Genomic DNA, 7,910 nt, shown 5'->3' on the forward strand with positions numbered 1-7,910 from the left:
CCCAGGGGGACAGCATGAGGCTCTGTCTCAAAAAAAAAAAAAAAAAAAAAAAAGAATTTAATCTAATAGTATTGACATAGAAGCATAAAAACAGATTTCTCACAGTTCTTTAAAGAGAGGATTGTGACCCTCAGATCTTCCAATAAGTCTCTTTCAAATATTCTATACTGTCAATGACTAACAACTGAAGAACTGAAGCCCACCACACTGATTTTGCTCTTTTATTTATTTATTTATTTATTTGAGACAGAGTCTCACTATGTTACCCTTGGTAGAGTGCTGTGGCATCACAGCTCACAGGAACCTCCAACTCTTGGGCCAATTCTCTTGCCTCAGCCTCCCGAGTAGCTGGGACCACAGGCGCCCACCACAACACCCAGCTATTTTTTTGTTGTAGTCGATTAGCTGACCAGGGACGGGTTCGAATCCGCCACCCTTGATGTATATGGCTGCCGCCGTAACCACTGTACTATGGCTGCCCAGCCTATTTTTATTTTTTGAGAAACAGGGTCCTGCTCTGTTGCCCAGGCAAAGGTTCAGTGGCATGATCATAGCTCACTGAAGCCACGAGATCCTCCCACCTTGGCCTCTCAAAGTGCTGGCATTACAGGTGTGAGCAGTAGACACCATAAAAACTCACATATGTCTTTTTTTTTTTTTTTGAGACAGAGTCTCACTTTGTCCTCCTTGATAGAATACCATGATATCATAGCTCACAGCAACCTTAAACTCCTGGGCTCAAGTGATCCTCTTGTCTCAGCCTCCTAAGTAGCTGGGACTACAGGCGCCCACCACTATGCCCGGCTATTTTTGTTTACAGATGGGGTCTCGCTCTTGCTTAGGCTGGTCTCAAACTTCCTGAGCTCAAGCAATCTGCTGGGCTCAGCCTCCCAGAGAGCTAGGATTATAGAGGTGAGCCACCACAGCCAGCTTCACCTGTGTCTTATCACTCCTCTCTCCTACCTTTCAGATTCCTCAGTCTTTTTTTTTTTTTTTTTTAACTTTTGAGACAGAATCTCACTCTGTCACCCTGGGGTTGAGTACTGTGAAATCATCATTGCTCACAGCAACCTCAAATTTCTGGGCTCAAGCAATCCTCATGCCTCAGTTTCTCAAGTAGCTGGGACTACAGGTACCCACCACAAGGCCCAGCTAATTTTTCTATTTTTAGTAGAGGCAAAGGTCTCACTTTTGCTCAGGCTGGTCTCAGACTCCTGAGTTCAAGGAATCCATCCTCCTCGGCTTCCCAGAGTGCTAGGATTACAGACGTGAGCCATCACACTCGGCCCCGCTTCCTCACTCTTAAATGACCCTTCATTCTTCTGAATGAATCCTCAACTTACCCTTCCTATCAAGTGTAACTGGCGGCCACAGGAATCCTCAAGCCCACACCTCTCCTGCCGTCGTGGGGAAACTGATAACTTGGAGGTTACCACTGGCTTCCTTGTTGGTAAACCCTGCAAACACCTTTGGTCTTCCTTATTTCACTGCCCGCTCCTGCCTCTGAGTTTTCTTCCTCCCAGCCCTCCCTCCTTTCTCTCCCCTGGCTCCTTCCCAGACTTCTTTGTGAGTTTCTCTTAAATGCTGGTGTTCCAGATGCTTTGGCCTAGGTCCTCTTCTCCCTCCACACATACCTGCTGGGTGAGCTGCACATCTTGGTTTTCATGCTCACTGGTGACTTTCAGATCTATGTCTTCAGTTCATGCCTTTCTTCCTGAGCTCCTGACCTCAAGGTCCACCTTCTTCTGGATGCCTCCTTGAAAGACTCTCAGGTGTGTCAAATTTGTACGTCTGAAACAGAACTCCCCATGCCTGCTCCGTCTGGATGTTTGGAGAATGGTGCTACTAGCCAAGTAAGCACACAAGATTTGCCCCGACTTCCTTCTCCCTGTCAACAGAGGCTCAACCCCCATCAAGCAGTGAACATAAAGTCTTGTTCATCCTACCTCCTGCTGGATCTCAGCCCCACTGCCATCTCCTGACCCTAGTCCCAGCTGCCATCATTCTCACCTATGTGGTGGCATCCCCTCCTGGTCTCCTGCAGCTATCCTGACCCCCCTACCCACAACCATCCTTCACACTGCAGTTGGGGATGTCCCTCTAAAATACAAATCCTTATTCCACAGTGCTCTGCTTCCTTGCAAAGGAAGTTAAAGCCCCAAATTAACAGGCCATTATTGATCTGACCTGGCCCTTAGCCCGGGCCATATCTTCCTCCACGCCCTCCTCCTTCTTTGTGCTCCAGCGCCACTGGACTTCTTTCTTTCAGCTCCTTAGACCCACAGTTAGTTCCTTTTTGCCTCCAGGGCTTTGCACACAGTGTCCTTCTGTCTGGGATATTCCGAAGCCTGGCTGGCTCGCATTTATCAGTAAATTAGTGGGTGGTATAACTGAGTGGACTTTGGAGAAAGGCCAACCTGTATCTGAATTCCAGTTCTGACATTTTCAAGCTGTAGAACCTTAGGCCTCTCTAAGACTCATCTGTAGAAAGAGCCATAAAAATACCTACCATGTCTAACATACATTATAATTTCTTCCAGCCACCTGACCCACCTTCACCCATGGACTTCAACTTGCCTTTTCTGGGAACTGACCCTTCTTCCTTATCCAGATAGGCACTGTGGCTTTTCTTGGCAGCCTTGTTAGTCAAACATGACACAGCCCACTCCCCACAGTGAGTGACACCCTCAGTCTGACATCCCCAGTTAGGAACAAGAACCCAAAGAGTCACACTGGACTCTTCCTATGCCGCTATACAGACCCTATGGCTGTCAAGAGCCCTATGTCCCTATGTGGCTGGGAAGCAGAAAAAGCTGGTCTGTGTGAAAGTAGATGGATGCCAATACTCAGATGAAGAGAAGGCCCAGAAAAGGAGAGAGGACGGAAAGAAAGAAGGTCTTGTATATTAGTGTCCCGGTTCCCATGACTGACTGAGGCTAGCTGCCTGTGAGGAAGCCCTGCATCCTTCAACTAAAACAAAACAAAAGAAAAAAAAAATCCTTTTCCCCAAATAGCTAGACAGGATTTCTATTACTTGAAACCAACAAAGTCCTAAGTCAGTGGTTCTCAACTGTGGGTCACAACCCCTTTATAACAATGAAAATACATCCTGCATATCAGATATTTACATTAAGATTCATAACAGTAGCAAAATTACAGTTATGAAGTAGCAACGAAAATGATTTTATGGTTGAGGGTCACCACAACATGAGGAACTGAATTAAAGGTTACAGCATTAAGAGGCATTAGGAAGGTTGAGAACCACTGTCCTGAGTAATTTTTTTTTTTTGAGATAGAGCCTTAAGCTGTCACCCTGAGTAGAGTACTGTAGCATCACAGCTCATGGCAACCTCCAACTCCTAGGCTCAAGCAATTCTCCTGCCTCTGCCTCCCAAGTAGCTGGGATTACAGATGCCTGCCACAACACCTGGCTATTTTTTGTTTGCGGCCATCATCATTGTTTGGCGGGCCTGGGCTGGATTCGAACCCGCCAGTTTAGGTGTATGTGGCTGGCGCCTTAGCCACTTAAGTCACAGGCATCAAGCCTGTCCTAAGTAATTTACATATTGTGTGAAACAGTTATTCTGAAAATTAGAAATGTACATATATAGTAGAGACCCAACAAATAATATTATTAATATGTACTCTGTAGATGAATGAGGCTCATTCCTGTACAATAGTTTCAGAAACAAGGCCTAGTGCTTCATGGTATCTCTTCCCAAAGGCAAAGAATTGTATTTTGGTGATTTTGAAAAAGATGGAAAAACTGCATATAATCTCACTTCACCAAATTGAAAGAAATATTTTCATTGCATACATGCTTTGCATACTTCTAATCATAGTACACATTCCATTCTGTGTCTGGTATTTATTTTATTTTATTTTTTTGCAGTTTTTGGCTGGGGCTGGGTTTGAACCGGTATATGGGGCTGGCGCCCTACTCCTTTGAGCCACAGGCACCACCCAATGTGTCTGGTATTTTTCACATAACATATAATAAGTATTTTAGTATTCCTACACAGACGTCGTAATTATATGAATGATTGTATGATATTTAATATAGGGTATTATGTAACTTATTAAGCCATTCCCTATAAAGATATGCTTTCTGGTTTTTTCTATCATAAATCAAGCTGCAATGTAGATCTTTGTGGATAAGTTCTATTTTTAAATGAGCTTTTGTTGATTATTTTAATTATAAAAGTAATACATAATCATCTTTGAAAATGTTGGTGATGTAGACAATCAAGAAGAAAACATTTGCAATTTTGGGCGGTGCCTGTGGCTCAAAGGAGTAGGACGCAGGCCCCATATGCCAGAGGTGGTGGGTTCAAACCCAGCCCTGGCCAAAAATTGCAAAAAAAAAAAAAAAAAAAAATTGCAGTTATTACCACTCAGAGAGAACACTTACAAACATTTTGCTATATATCCTTTCAGCTCTTTCTTATGCATAACAAACAAACGTTATACCAGACATATTTCATAACTCGCTTTTTCCCACCTTAACTGTATACCATAAACATCTTTTTGTGTCATTAAATATTTTTCTACAACCCTTTGGTACAGATGTAACTTATGTGAAGGTATCTATTTTGGGACATTAATTTGTGTCTGATATTTTACGATTTCAGATGAAACTGTGAAGATGGGGAGGTGCCTGTGGTTCAAGAAGTAGGGTACTAGCCCCATATGCCAGAGGTGGTGGGTTCAAACCTGGCCCCGGCCAAAAACTGCAACAACAACAACAACAACAAAATAAATTTAATTAATTAATTAAATAAAATAAAGAAAAAGAAATGTTTAAAAAAAAAAAAGAAAGAAAGAAACTGTGAAGACATTCCTAAGTCAGGTCTTCCTACATACGTCTGCTTAAAGTACTTCCTTCGAATGGATTCCTACAACTGGAATTGTTGGGTCAAGAAGCATATGTGGACATCCTCGGAATGATTCCTAGGAGTGGAATTATGAAGTCCAAGTTTATGAAATTCTTTAAAGCTCTTGCTGTGTTCCTGTTTTGCTCTTTAAGAACGTAAAAGGTCTGCCTTAATTTTCAGGAGTGGAATTTTAGTGGGGGAGGAGAGTGGCTTTTGTCCCCTAAGAATCCCCTCCCAAAGGAGGACAGATGGAAGGCACCAGGTTATGGAGACCAACTTCTGGTCCATCCCTCCCCCACTCCAGGCCAGGGCAAGCTCCCCTATGGCCCCAGACATCTAAGGGTAATGGTAAAGATCAAAAGCCTTGGGTTCCAGCCATTTTACTGGCTAAATGACTCAAGAAGTCACTTGGCTGCTCTGAGGCCTCAGGTTCCCCATCTTTTAAGGGAAGCTGATTGTATGTATCCTGGAGATAAGACCATTTGTCTTAAGGTGAAGGGTAGCAGTATATCCAACAAAGCCCCTAAGCCTTGCATTTGTTCAGCCCCATGAAGAAACAATGAGGTTCAGTACCATGGCTCCATTCTTAAAAAGATGCTAGAAAAATGGTGGCAGAGAGTATTGAATCCTGGGGCTTCACTCACCCAGGTGGTGGCTTTACTTTGGGGCTCACTGAACACTCAACAGTAGGTGGGGCCAGGGTGGGAGCAAGCCTCCACAGATAGACACCCCTTCTGGGCCCCCGCTGTCTGGCTCTATTCTGGGGGGCTAGGATAGCGGCTAGCCCACTACTGTGGTGGCTGCAATCTCAGTGGTGGGATTCTTTGGCTTTAATCCACAACCCCTTTCTCCCCCAAACCCAAGCGGCCTCTGTAGGTTCCCATGACAACAGCATGCCTGGGAAGGACCAGCTTGAGGAAAAACCAGATTTTACAGTAAGAAAAAACTGGCTGGAAGCCACAGGCAGGGCAAGCTGGGACAGGGGCTCTGCAGTGGAGCTGGGTCCTGGGACAAGGGTTTGAGCAGAGGTTTGAGCACCAGTTCTACGCAGTGTTTTGAGCACTTACTGTGGCCCAGTAATAACATTAGATGTGCTATATGCTAGTGACTCATTTGGCCTTCAGGAAAAGCCTATGAGGTAAGGTACCATTGTTATCCCTGTTTTATAGGCTGAAGAGACAGAGGTGGGGTGAGCTTAAAAACTGGCAGTCTCACTTCAGGGCCTGCATTATTGACCTCTTGGAAGTCATAATTCTCATCTCAGTAGCCTTTAGTAATTGATAAAGGGCTTTTTTTAATTTTTTTTTTTTTAGAGACAGAGTCTCACTTTGTCACCCTCAGTAGAGTGCTGTGGCGTCACAGCTCATAGCAACCTCCAGCTCTTAGGCTTAGGGGATTCTCTTGCCTCAGCCTCCTGAGTAGCTGGGACTACAAGAGCCTGCCACAACGCCCAGCTATTCCAGCTGTTTTTTTGTTGCAGTTTGGCTGGGACTGGGTTCAAACCCGCCAGCCTTTGTATATGGGGCCAGTGCCCTACTCACTGAGCCACAGGTGCTGCCCTTACAAAATTTTTTCAACATTAAAAATTATTATTTCCTTATTACAAATGAGAAACTCAGCAGTCAGAGAGGTAAAGTGATGCTTTCCAAATCACACAGCTAGTAAGAAATAGAGCTGGGATTTGAACTCAGATCTGTCTGAACCTAGAGCCCATGGTCTTTCCTTTAAGGTGCCTAGAAACAGATCTGGGCTTTCAACAGCTTCCTTTGACTACATTTGCCATTAGCCTAAGAGGAGGATAATGGCTACTTAGGGCAGCTTCCTTTTAAAGCTGTTTCTGTGTCTCTAGTGCTGTGCTAACGCTTCCCTAACATGGATACACTCACATGTGCTACACAGGCCCGGGCATGAACACAAGCCCTGGCAGGTGGAGGCTGCCCTCCTCTCCACCAGGGATGGGTCCGCCCACTCACAAGAGGCTTCCGTCTCAGGTGAGCCTGCCCACACCCGCTTGCCTCACCTGGGAGAGGCGGCTAGCTGGCATATCTCCCCATCCTAGCTCATTCTGGGTAACCAGACTAGCACTGCCCAATGGAAGGAGAAGTTTAGGAAGGTCTATGAGGTGCTTGAGACTTTGGGGTATTTTTTATTTCTAAACCAAGAGAGCCTAAGCTGCTTAGGGTTAGGGAAGGTTTTGTCATCCCTATAAGTTCCTTTCCCTTTTGTTCTTCCAGTGTTACTTTTTGTTTGTTTGTTTTTGAGACAGAGTCTCACTTTGTCGTCCTCGCCCTCGGTTGAATGCCATGGCATCACAGCTCACAGCAACCTCAAACTCTTGGGCTCAAGCAGTTCTCTTGCCTCAGCCTCCCAAGTAGCTAGAACTACAGGTAGCTACCACAATGCCTGGCTATTTTTAGAGACGATGTCTTGCTCTGGCTCAGGCTGGTCTCCAACCCGAGAACTCAGGCAATCCACCCACCTTGGCCTCTCAAAGTGCTAGGATTACGGGCAGGAGCCACTTTGTTCTTTTATTTAATATATTTTATTATTAGTCCCCTGATTTGATTGCTTTCTGGATGATGACCTTTGATGATAAAAGTCTCTCATTCCAAGCCGGGTGAGGTGGCTCACACCAGTAATCCCAGAACTCTGGGAGGCTGAGGAGGGTGGATTGTTTGAGCTCAAGAGTTCAAGACCAGCCTGAGCAAGAGCAACAGCCTGTGTGTACTAAAAATAGAAAAAATTAGCCAGGCATTATAGATTATGCCTATAGTTTCAGCTACTCAGGAGGGTGAGGCAAGAGGATAGCTTGAACCCGGGAGTTTGAAGTTGCTATGAGCTACGATGATGCCACCCTCCGTACCGCAGGTAGGGATCTCTACTCAGGGTGACAGAGTGAGACAAAAAAAGGTCTCCCATTCCCTGTGGCAAGTGCAGTGGCCCTCTGTCTATCTGTCTTTCATCTGTCTAATCATCTAATAATCTCTGATAGATTAATCCATATTTTCAACTGGGAGCTTACCTCTAAAGTCTTGG

This window comes from Otolemur garnettii, unplaced genomic scaffold (genome assembly GCF_000181295.1).
Source record: "Otolemur garnettii isolate 467f Iridium unplaced genomic scaffold, OtoGar3 scaffold00043, whole genome shotgun sequence".
NCBI classification, from domain to species: domain Eukaryota; kingdom Metazoa; phylum Chordata; class Mammalia; order Primates; family Galagidae; genus Otolemur; species Otolemur garnettii.